This window comes from Schistocerca nitens, chromosome 5, assembly GCF_023898315.1.
Source record: "Schistocerca nitens isolate TAMUIC-IGC-003100 chromosome 5, iqSchNite1.1, whole genome shotgun sequence".
Taxonomy (NCBI): Eukaryota; Metazoa; Arthropoda; class Insecta; order Orthoptera; family Acrididae; genus Schistocerca; species Schistocerca nitens.
Genome location: NC_064618.1, coordinates 674,424,912 through 674,438,402, shown reverse-complemented (window position 1 = coordinate 674,438,402; position 13,491 = coordinate 674,424,912).

Genomic DNA, 13,491 nt, shown 5'->3' with positions numbered 1-13,491 from the left:
AACCTGTCGGTCATCAGAGGACTTCCATCTCATGTGTGATGAAACTTGACACAGTCCTGTAAACGAACTTTGATTTATGCGATCCCCCCTGTCGCATGTTGGGCGTAAAATCGAGACTACAGCGTCATAACTAAGTTAGCGATAAGAGCTTGTGAGGCGCTGCAATCCACCTGTACGCAATTGCCCGACAGATGTGGTGCTCACAGAGCTAGTGACGGAATGATTTGTAATTTTCACATGTAAGACGCTGCTGTTATGACTTTATCTGTTTCCATATGGGATGTATCCCGCGCTGCTAACGATTTTATATAGACCTTATGGAGAGAACGTATAATTTCTGAACTGTGATCGGATGTGAACAGTGGACGCTATATGTCTCCATGAAGCTATATTGAGCTCGTATCACGCAGAGCGAGCGTTTTAAGGAAGTACCTTGTTTTTCGTTTTACGGTTCGATAAGACAGTTCATCGTAGAGAAACCGCGAAGAAGAATGTATGTCATACGCTTGACATATATTTTTCACAATCTAACATTAACAACGCTACATTCCATACGACTGATAGGTCGGAAACGTAGGCGATCTAACATTATAGACCCGTTTTAAGTGCATAACGTTGTAGCCTTAGGAGTGTGTATGTTTATATTCTCTCTCTTACAAATACCTTCCAGGTACCGAAACTAGACTCTAGAACAATACTTAGAGTTGATAGATTGGATTATTTACGTAAAAATGTGTCGAACTCCATCCGTCTGGAACTACATCGCGTATAAAAATGAATACTTTCTTGTTCTTCTTAACTGTCTGCTATTAGATTACGGCACTTTGAACTCTGTTACTATACATCAATAAGGAGTGCTAAGCTCGTCGATATGGTCCCATCTCGAGAAAACTGGTGTACTTTGACGGGTTAGGACTCGGAAAGCTCGATTCATTCACGAGACGTGGAATGTGGCGGTATTCTTCTTCTGATCGGTTCACAATTCACAGTTCACAGGCGAAGTAATGGTGCTAAACTGTTCGCTTTGACCCTGTGCCCATAGTCATGTTGTACTAATGGAGAAGATGTCTCAATTATTGACGACGCCTTTGGCACAATTGTTTTATTAATCTCCATTACATGATGTAATTTCAGTTTTTTCTTCTGATGAAGGTATATTTATATGTACCGAAACCTTGGTCAAGAAATTTTAATAAATTTTTATCCTGCAACTGTTTTTGGCTGTCATCCTTTATCGTGAAAAATTGTTCGCGCTATCAACTGGTTGTTTAATATTACAGTACATGGGTGGTGTCTTTTCCATCCCATCCGTGCATTGGTACTCTGTTGGTTACCACACAATGATTGACTGACAAGTCTTGTTTCAGCTGGGGAATGAGTTTTGTGGATGGGTGACAGCTTCTGGGGGTTGCTAGCAGTGAAACAGTGATGGCGTACATGAGTGCAAAATGAGGAATCACTCGAAATGGAATGCAGAGACATCTTATATTCCGTCATTGTGACATATAAGTTTAAATTTAGAGGTCGTCAAAAGCTTTCGGACATCAGTTTGGAAATTCCCCACAACACAGCCAAAGTCTTCTAGTTTCCTTATGTTGTAAGTGTCTTTTATTTAAAACATCCACTGTGTGTCGCGTGTTATCGTAGTTACAGTAAGAAAATGATTTACACAGTGCAGTGTCTAGTTTTCTGTGAGAGACCGTCGATCAAAGCGTCTTAATGTCAGTTTAGAGCCTGACACAGGCATCGAAGTCGTTGCAGAAAAAATGAAATGTTTGGTGTTGTACAAAAGCTTGTTAGGAAACAGTGTTTGAAACAACTAACAGGACCAGAGGGAGCGTCTCATACGGTCTTTGGTCTATAGGTGAACAAACTTTAAAGTAGTCTCTGCGGTGTCTGTATATTTAATAGAATTGTGTCATAGAGACAACAGCAGTAGCAGTAGCATTTTAATGCGAGGGTCTGGGTACACCGTTAGGAATGTCTGGATGACTGCATGCTACGCTATTCTGGAGAAGTATTGTGAAATGTCTTTCTCCGCACTGGAGGACCACCGCAGCTATACATCATTGCACGCTCATCGCTGCCTAGGTGACTTGCAAATAGGATGAGCTTTTATCGTTCATAATTTTTCTATGTTGGGGGATAGAGAATAATGAGTATATGATGTCTGGCTGATTGATTTGAATGGACGCGGATCTGTAGTACTTGTATCTAGTTTGGGGACGTAGGACATAGCGCGCATTTCCGTCGAATGGTGAAAACACGGTCCTGTTGCAGTAAATGTGGTCGTTCTATTTCTATATGGAGTGCTAATGTGTTGTATATGTCCTTCTCCGACTTCTGCTCAGTTCTGGAGCGACCACATGCACGAAACAGTAGAAATGGGTGCGGCTGCAAGATGTGTAGGGTGTGACTAAAAGCATGTTGTAATTTTACTGTAGCAGACAGGTTCGAGGAAGGTGATTCGTTTAAAGATATGAGAATGCCTGAAATATGATTCACTTGTTGCTGTGAGCATATGCAGGTATGTGCTTGAATAGAAAGACCAGTTTGCAAATGATGGACATGATTTCTAGCGGATTGTGTAACACTAGAGATCTGTGAAGCTAGGGTACATTTTCTTACGACCTCGATCCGCACATCATCTACTACTGCTGGTTGTGCTCCTCCTCAATCAGTCATCGCCTGTAACTCAGTGGATCTATCAAGGAACGTGTTATATTGTATCGAGAGCGAAGGCGCTGGAAATAGTATAGTATTATCCGTTTCAGGGAGTTAAATACCGCTTAAATACTACGTTCCTTAGCCGAATAACTTTCAAAATGTGCTAATTTTATCCCGAGGGTGCATCGTGGGCTTACAGACTCATACGGTCGCTGTCACGATAATTCTCTGGAAAAAACTACCTCATTCAGAAGTAATGTCGTACCACCATTTGCAAAGCGGGTAAAGCTTTTAACCCGGATACTTGTGTGCATCTGTCGAACTAAGATCGCTTGTGACAGTAACGTAAGGTAGTTGCTGCGATCGAGCTTTTTCTTTAACATCTGGCCAATTACGTCTCTCTTTCTAAAACACGGTGGTAGCACTCGCAGGAAGAAATCTAAGAGACAAGCACACAAATCATTGGTTTTGGGTCAGCATTATTTCCTATAGTACGCAATCATCCATTAACGAAGCATTATAGTTAGTGGTGGTTTGCATTTGAGCATAAGGTTTATAAGGTTTGTTCAAAATGGTTCAAATGGCTCTGAGCACTATGGGACTCAACTGCTGAGGTCATTAGTCCCCTAGAACTTAGAACTAGTTAAACCTAACTAACCTAAGGACATCACAAACATCCATGCCCGAGGCAGGATTCGAACCTGCGACCGTAGCGGTCTTGCGGTTCCAGACTGCAGCGTCTTTAACCGCACGGCCACTTCGGCCGGCTTATAAGGTTTGTGTTTGTGTAAAGGAAATGACTATGTCCGGTCGTAAGGAGGATATGGATTTGGAGTACTGCGATAGCAAAGGGAAGAGTATATCGAGTCATAAGAAAGGTATTGATGTTTATATTTCGAGAGCGACTGCTGACAGCATGGTGTATTTCCGATACTTGCCTCATTGTCGAATGACGTTCAATTGAGACCGCGATCGTAAGATGGGTGGCTTTCGTGATCAAGTGGAAATTTGAGAAGATTGTGTATGGAGATGCTTTTGCGCTCGACCATTATTCGCCCCCATGTAAATTGTTCCGTTCACTCCTTCTGCACATATCGCGCCTTTATTTAGTTGAGACAAGACCGATTCTGGTGTGTGCATCTGGCATAGGGAAGACATGGTTGCCTGTTCTCTAGACATGGAATAGACCTTAGTTCGCTTGTTAATTATAGGGATGATTTGGAATCTGTTACATCATCGAAATTGGTATTCGAGAGTGGATATATCAGTTTCCTCTATATGTTTCTAGTTACTCAGTGATTTACAGCGCGCTGCATCTCGCTAATGTTTGGTGCTCGTAGAGAAACAATTTCCAGTCTTTATCTTCGGAATGATGTTGCGCAAGTTATCTGTAGGCTATTGCTGTGTGCTTGATATCGAGAAGTACAGCGAAAATGATACAATATTATAGCGAAAATAGGCGTGTTCCTGTAATCCCAGAGTCTGGGAATGTCTGTAGAAACGCAAGCAAACAGGCAGATCCGGACCAGAAACAGTAGAGCGTTTGTACCGAGGGGGAAACGACTCTGTCTTTGTACATCAGTTCTGAGAGTGACTTCGATTCACTGACGACCTTCTGATTTTCTGATGTAAAATGGGTGATTTTGTATGGTATAAAATATGAATTGCATGTTTACTACATCGATATGGCATGTGTTGATATGTTGCTGAGTTGGAGATCGGTCTCACACACTAATATTCAAGCTCCTGGCCCCAGTGGGAGGAGAGTGTAAATGAGTAGGTGTGTCTGCGTATTTGACGCTATGTACGGCACTTTGCGAAATTTAGTTGTGGGTGCAGAGTGGTGATCAGGGTAAAGTAGTTCACTAAGGCTGAATGTCACATCTGTAGAAAGAAAGAAAAGGCTGATGGCGCTTCCCTAGTACTGGGGAGCATGGTAACATACAGCCGGTGTGAGTGTAGGCATACGATAATGCTTAGTTAGTGTGGCTTACATTGTGTAAAACGTGTATATATTGCATTGTAAAGTTAGTATGGTTTACATTATGGCATGACTAGAGAGGATGACTGTGTGTCCTATCGTGAGGGACATATAGATTGAGCAGATTGATAATTCACACTACACACTCATACATAAGTTTGGCTACATGATAACCATTCACATGTTTTTCTTTAAGAAAAGATGCACATGTGATGCACACGTGATTTAGTAGTCACCTCTTACATATTACAAAAAACAGAATTTCTTCTGCGGAATGGGAGGAGCTGTGAATGAGAAACTTTTTCAGTTTGTTTCCAAATTGAATTCTGCTATCCGTCAAGAATTTTATCTCACTGGGTACGTGATCAAAATTTGTTTTTTGGCAGCTTTTCCACTCTTTTTGTGTGAATGACAACCCTAAATATGGAGTAATGAATGTCATTGTTTCTTCTGGTTTGTAATTTCGGGCATGTTTGTTCCTCCTGAACCGCAGTGAGTTATTTACGAGAAACTTCATGATGGAATAAACTGTGAAGCATCAGTAAAAATATTCAAATCTTAAAAAATATTTACTAGTTAGCATAGCTGCAAAACAGATATTAAATGTACAAATGTGTGTGAAATATTATGGGACTTAACTGCAAAGGTCATCAGTCCCTAAAAACAGATATTACTCTTACAGCACGTTAATGTGCAATGAAGACTTTTTTTCTTTTCTTAAAGACTAGTTACCCCTCGAAGTTAGTCTGTAAGATATTAAATCTACTCTTTGTTTGTGTGTGCAGAGTGTGCTTCCGCTGCTACTACGATCTCTCCCTATTCCTGTTCCCTTAGCCAATTGTGCGTAGCCAACTTGTGCGAAGTATGCTGCTTGACACTCTTTGGAGCGCACTTTCTCGAAATTTCAATAAAAGCAGCCTCTATATTCCACGACGCCTCCCTTGAGGCGTCTACCACTGGAGATGGATCACCTCCGACTCACTTTCGAGGTCGCTGAACGATCCCATGACGAAACGTTCCCCACTATATTGGACCATCTTCTTTTCTCTCTCTGTCTTCTTTTTGTTTTTTAATCATTGGTCTTCTAACTGGTTTGATACGGCCCGCCACAAATTCCTCTTCTGTGCCAATCTTTTCATCTCGGAGTAGCACTTGCAACCTACGCCCTCAATTATTTGCTGGATGTATGTTAATGTCTGTCTACAGCTCCCTCTAGTACGATGGAACTTATTCCCTGACGTATTAACAGATGTCCTATCATCCTGTTCCTCCTTCTTGTCAGTGTTTTCCTCTGCAGTTCTGTGCAGAGCCTCCGCATTATTATCTTATCAGTCCAACTAATTTTTAACATTCGTCTGTAGGACCACGTCTCAAATGCTTCGATTCTCTCCTGTTCCGGGTTTTCCCACAGTCAATATTTAAAAAAAATGGCTCTGAGCACTATAGGACTTAACTTCTGAGGTCATCAGTCCCCCAGAACTTAAAACTACTTAAACCTAACTAACCTAAGGACATCACACACATCCATGCCCGAGGCAGGATTCGAACCTGCGACCGTAGCGGTCGCTTAGCTCCAGACTGTAGCGCCTAGAACCGTTCGGCCACTTCAGCCGGCCAATATTTCACTACAATCAATTATGTGCTCCGCACGTACACTCTCAGAAAGTTCTTCCTAAAATTAAGACCTATTTTCATACTAATAGAATCATCTTGGCCAGAAATGCCATTTTTGCCTAGTCTGCTTGTGACGTTCTCCTCGCTCCGTCTGTCATAGATTATTTTGCTGCCTAGGTAGCAGAATTCCTTAACTCCCATCTACTTCTTGACCATCAATCGTAATGTTAAGTTTCTCGCTGTCCTCATTTCTGCTACATCTCACAAATTTCGTCTTTCTTCGACTTATTGTCAGACCATATCCTGTACTTATTAGACTGACATCCCATTACGCAGACTTTCTAATACTTCTTCACTTTCACTCACGAAGCAATGACATCAGCGAATCACATCATTGATATCCTTTCACCTTGAATTTTAATTCCACTCTTGACTCTCTCTTTTATCGCAGTCATTGCTTCTTAGATCTATAGATTGAACAGTAGAGATGAAAACCGACATTCTTGTCTTACACACTTTTTAAACCGAGCATTTCGTTCTTGGTCTTGCAGTCTTATTCCGTCTCTCCATTTAGCTTACTCCTGTTTTCCCCAGAACTACAAACATCTTGCACCATGTTATACTGCAGAACGCTTTTTCAAGGTCGACAGATCCTATGAATGTGTCTTGATTTTTCTTTAGTCGTGTTTCCACTTCCAACCGCAATGTCAGAGTTGCCACCCTGGTTTCTTTCCCTGTCCCAAAGCCAAATTAATCGTCATCTAACACATTCTGAGTTTTCTTTCCCATTCTTCTGTCAGCAACTTGGATGCATGACGTATTAAGCTGATTTGGCGATAATTCTTGCACATGTCAGCTCATGCAATCTCATACATTCTATACACCAACGTGACTAGTCGTTTTGTTGACACTTCTCCCAATGATTTTAGAAACTCTGATGAAATGTTAACCATCGTTTCTGACTTATTGAAATTAAATCTTCCAAAGCTCTTTTAAAATCTGATTTTAGTACTGGATCCTGTCTCTGCTCTGTATTGACTACTGCTCTTTCTTCTTCTTTCTCGATTGAATCGAGAATGTTGGCATTACCAGAGACAATCTCATAGCCGACGCCACGTGATCGACAGTGGCGCCCTCTGTACTGCCTATATAATCAGCGCTTCCTCGAGTTCTCTTCGCAGTTCGCCGCTTTACCTCCGAGGATGTCTCCCGCAGTCGGAGACGAAACGTCAGGAGACAGTTTTATACTTCGACCACGGCCTATTAGCCCGGAAGTTTTAAGTGAAGAAGACACTTATGAGTTATTACTCCGATTACCTTCAGTTACTTCGTGAACCTTCGTGTATTATTCTTTCTTCTTGTTTAATTGCTGTGGCGTGAATGAAACCTAACCCAGATATGTCAATCATTCCGTCAGTACTCGTCTCATTTGATTATATTAATTGTTCACATATATATTTTAGTTTTTAATTTTTCATTGTAACAGAGGAATCTGATGATATTTCATTCTTGTTGGTAACAGAGACATTCTTGACATGAGGCGGACTGCTTAAACTATGACCATCAGAAGGTTATTAATAACTTAGATCACCTCTTATAAAAAGAGTATATACATCTTATTCACCTTATTGCAGAATAAGCACATCAAAGACATTGATCACAATTATAAAGAAGTGAGTAATTGCATTTTGTTATATATCGCTTAGAAATATACGAAAGAGCAAAAACTGCAAGTTCTCGAGTTTGTCCAATGTCCTGCACATTTCAATTTATTTGCCACAAGAAATCAGATGGGTGAACTGAAATACGACAAGGGTTTCTGACTGAGGAGGCAGCACTTCTTTACTTGAAAACTCGGAGAGATGGTATTAGGTCTTCTGTGTCTCGTTGCACTCTAGTTGGACATAAATAATTAATACTCTTTCATTTCATTTGGGAGTTAATAAACATTTACACAAAGGGTTGCTGACGAGAGCCGAAAGCCAACAACCAGTAGGTGCGACAGCGGCATGAGGCCGTTAGATGGAAAATCCATTTGTCTCCCCACTCACTAAGTCTATTTACCACGTCCGTTCTCATTTTCGTTCTATAAGCAATCGTTTTCGAATCAAAGTTTCGTTTAATATTAATTTTAACTCTCCGAAAGTGAAGAAGAATTTCCTCCTTGCTAGCATCTCAGTATCCGTAGTCCATACTGTCACTGTTAACAGCCTGTATGAAGAGACCTCACCTTGAAGGAGGTGTTAGAGGGAATTTGAGAATGAGATACTATAACTGTCTTTCATGTGTGGAATCAGGTATCGAGCGTTTGTTTCGGGGCTGTACTCTATCAATGAAGCAATGCACATGAGGCTGGAACTTCCATTCCAGGCTTCAAACGGCCACAATATGAGTGTTTCATTATCCGTAGCCCCTGAAGTCATCGTCGTCAGAATGCCAAATGTAGAGACTTCATTCGGAAGAAAGTGTTAGAGTGAATTTGAAAATTGCCGATTATAAGTGTGTTTCTGGTTTCGAATCACATATCGAGCGTTTTCTAACACTTCGATTTCACAGCGTGATTTCTGGCGTTTGTTCGCGATACGACGGTGGCCCTTTCGGCTATTAATATTCCCTGTCTCGGAACAGATTATTCTAAGGCTTCGCCGAATGAGCTGGTTTAGTGGTTAAGAAGCTGGACCTCATTCCGTAGGAGATGGACCACTTTCCGTAAGACTGGAATTTATCTTCCCGTCCGGTCTTCTAGCTGAGGGTTTATGTGCTCTCCGTAAATCGATAAACGAAAATATTGGATTAGTTACGTAGGATTGGCTGAGTTGTTTAACTCTCATTCCTCAGTCTGAGCTTGTGCTTTCTAATGGCGTCATCGACGGGTCGTTGAATCCTTCACGTCCTTCCACTTCCATATGGCATAGAAATAACTACATGTAAATTATTCAGTAAGTCAACAGTCACTAAAGACTCTGCGATAGGAGGCGCTAATACGTCATTGTGATACTCATTACAGTCGTAATTATTGTAGATTGTAATGCACTGTAAATGCCTCGTAGTGGCAAAGGCAACCAAACAAAGAGATGAGGAATTTATTCATGGATATCAGAAAATACACATGAAGAGGAATATAGTAAGGCAACATAAAAGCATTAAAATGAAAATTAATGAATCATTCTATCAGCTGTCTTTGTGTGAACCAAAATAGCCATTTCGGACTTATACATATCTCGTTCCTACCAGTACAAAATTAAAAAGCTTTATTAGTTTTCCAAATAATAAATAAAAGATGATGATGTTTGGTTTGTGGGGCGCTCAACTGCGCGGTTACCAGCGCCCGTACAAATTCCCAACCTATGCTCAGTCCAATCTCGCCACTTCCATGAATGATGATGAAATGATGAGGACAACACAAACACCCAGCCGTCTCGAGATAGATGAAAATCCCTGACCCCGCCGGGAATCGAACCCGGGACTCCGTGCTCGGGAAGCGAGAACGCGACCTCGAGACCACGAGCCGCGCACAATAAATAAAAATAAAAGTGAAACTGGCAATGAAATGTTGGTTATAATTTGTGAGGAAACAGTAATCATATTACTATAATAAATAATTAGCTTACAGTTTTAATAAGTCTGTATGATGACTCTCATGCACACATTTGCATACCAGAAACCCTTTAATCACTAGTATTCGATCTCGGCCGGATGAGCACGTTTTGATAAGTACTGAGCAGGTTTCCTCTTTTTCCAGCAGTTCGCTGTAACCTGCTGGAAGCTAAAGGTTGTCTTGAAACTTTAATTTAAATATTCAGCTAAATTCTGAAACATCTGTTTAACCGATGACACCCATCTAATAGAGTCCTTGTTTAAAGACTTTCGGCTTATAGACGAATGCTTGTGCAATGCCTCCATTCCATTTGTTAGATATGAACTAGTACCTTCAAAAATATTAACCGCCGAGTTCCAGTGATTTTCCGAAATAACTTATTAAGACAGCTGATCTGAAACGGAGTTGCTGGTAGAACGGCATTCATCAGCGAACTGCAACAAAAATAACAACCAGAAAACTAGAATATTACGTAAAATTGGTGGTTGGAAATGAGTTGTTTTCCTGTTTAAGCGAAGCCGTTAAATACGGCAAGATTCAGGTATGACCAGTTTTGATCGTGAACTTGAAAGACCTGGCAGTTCCAATGACGAACAAAGGACGCTTTAACAAAGCAGACGTATGCGGAAATTCCTGAAAATTCAGTATAATGTTAGTTATTTGAGATACGTAACAAGGAGTTTTAGAAAGTGGACTACGACTAATGTTCGACATTAAACAAAGCAATATAGTATACCAAGTTTTCGAAATCTTCGCAAAAGTACTTTTATTACAGCAGTTTGCTCATATATAATTGAAACGGGGAGGGGCTGGATGCTACATATACTGAGAAATGAATACAGTACGACTGTATATCGCTATTCATGTGGACACATGATTGTGAACTGATGAAAAAGGAAGGCTAAGTTTCATTTCAGCTGAACCCGCACGATAATTTGCTGTGGTTAACCATGACTCAAAAAACAAATGGACCAAAATGAGTGCACTTGGATACACGTGAAACTGTTGTTTAATTTGAGAGCAATTTACAATCTCACCCAAGTATGATGCGGCATGAGAAAACAGCAGCCAGTGTCCAACACCTCACAGTACACAAATCGGTTCCAGTTCGGTCAGAACTAAACAAATACAGCACCAGAGTGGAACTTCCGGCTGACCATGCTTCCTCGCAACTGAAAATCCGTGACGACTCGCCAGGTTGGCTCACGCTAGCCAAAGTGCCTGAGCTGCACAAGGAGGTCTGTCACGTGCCCCTCACACAGAACTTCAACAAGCGTCCAGCGCATGGTAAGTAGTGCGCTTGGAAGTGTTCAAATGGTTCAAATGGCTCTGAGCACTATGGGACAGCGTTGGGATACCAACCTGACTGTCGTCCGCCATACGGCCCAACAACACACGAGTGATGATTGTCTGGGGGTGACTGTCTGGGGTGCAGTTCCTTCTCATAGCAGCAAGCCTTTGGTTGTCATCCACGGCACCCAGACAGCACAGCGGTACGTCAACGATATTTTACGCTCCCTTTTGTTGCCCTTCATGGCAATCCGTCCTGGGCATCTATTTCAGAAAGGGAATGCCCGCCCGCACACGGCTAGACTTTTTACTGCTTGTCTTCATGCTTACCGAACCCTACCCTGGCCAGCAAGATGGCCAGATCCCTCCCACATTGAAATCGTTTGGAGCATTGTGGGTAGGCCCCTCTAACCAGTTCGGGATTTTGACGATCAGACGCGCCAATTGGACAGAATTTGGCGTGATATACCTTATGAGGTCACCCAACAACTCTATTATTCAATGCCATGCCGAATAATTACTTGCTGTAATATTACTGCTGCTCAGAAGAAGAAATTAGTGTTTTAAGCTGGTAATATTAAATTCGTTGTATTGAACTAGTGAGTTTAGCCTCTTTGTTTGTATGTCGGTGAAGGACAATATCCCGAGCGGCGTCGACTACTCCCACAGTATAAATAATTTTTACCCGTAGACAAGCTACTCTCGTAGTGTAGAAGCAGCTGCGTCTAAAATTCTTGAAATGTAAGAGAAATAAAACTTCTGTATGATCTCCTCGAATTGGAACGCTGCCATTCACATTTGGTCATTCGATGATTGTGTGGGTGTTGGAGAAAACAATTCCTTTATTCCCACATATATTTAGCAATAACTGAACACTGCACACATGAATGAAATGCGTAGACATGAACAGCACGGAATAACTAACAAAAGCTAAGTCAAAGAATAACTATATCACTGCACGTAAATTAACACTTCACGGAATGTTTATGAAGCACTGTAGGGATCGATTGTCAGAAATATGTCACAACATGACTCCCCCCTTTAATGCTAACGATACCGCAGATTAAATTTCACACGCCGTCCAGCTCTTGTAACTACTTCTTTCTTGAAACCGTGCGGTGCGTCACGTGTGTCAGTGGTTGTGTCAGGGAGTGGTGTAGTAGTCCTCGACGTCGGTCTTGGTGTTGCAGTGACCGGTGTTCGCTGAGCGTTGTGGTGTTCATGTGGTACAGGAACACATCTTGTAGCTTCTCCTGCCTTCTCTGGGTTGTGTTCAGTGGTAGCTGTGGTGTCTGTTGCGTCCAGAAATGCAGGCTTGATACGACCCACTGCAACTGTGGTGGGTGTACCGTTAATCATTATGCGGAAAGAATTGGTATCCCTACTGACTACCAGATATGGTCCGTCATATGATGGCTGCAGTGGTTTACGCACAGTATCATTGCGTGCACTTGTCTAGCTCCGCAAAAACGAACGAGTGCCTTCCAAGCTGGTTTCTAGGCGTTGTTGGTCTCAATTGGCGTATATGCTCTCTTAATCTTGTGGCGAATTTTGAGGCTGTGATTGTATCATCTGCCATGCTGTGCATAAATTCTCCAGATAGGCGTAACGTTTGTCCATACACCAGTTCTGCTACTGTTGCTTTCAGATCACTTTTGAATCACGTTCGTAGACCCAAAAGTACGATAGGTAGTGTCTCTGTCCAATTCGGTGTTGCGTGACATCTCAGTGCTGCCTTTAACTGTCCATGAAGACGCTCAACCATGCCATTTGATGCGGCGTGGTATGCCGTGGTGCGTATGCGTTTCGTACCTAATAACGTAGCCAATCCTTTGAAAACGTAGCCTTCAAATTGTCGTCCTTGAACAGTTGCAATTCTCAGTGGAACTCCAAACCGGGCAATCCAACCACGAAAAAATGTTTGAGCTATAGTTTCTGCAGTGATGTCCTTCATTGGAAATGCCTCAGGCCACCTAGTAAATCTGTCAATCACCGTGAGGCAATAACTGTAGCCTTCCGATGTCGAGAGAGGGCCGATGATGCCAACATGCACATGGTCAAAACGCTGATTTGGTGGAAGAAATGTGCCTAATGGTGCCCTGAGGTGCTGTGTGATTTTATTCCTCTGGCACGCCAAGCATTGCTTCACAAATGTTTTACAGTCTGTGTGTATACATGGCCATACAAATTTTTGTTTGACCAATCTGTGTGTGGCTCTTACTCCTGGGTGTGACAGATTGTGCGTTGATGCAATTGCCTGTGTTCTGAATTGCTGTGGCACAAATGGACGTATCTTTCCTGTTGCTAGGTCACAGTACAACTCAATGCTTGCTTCAGGAAA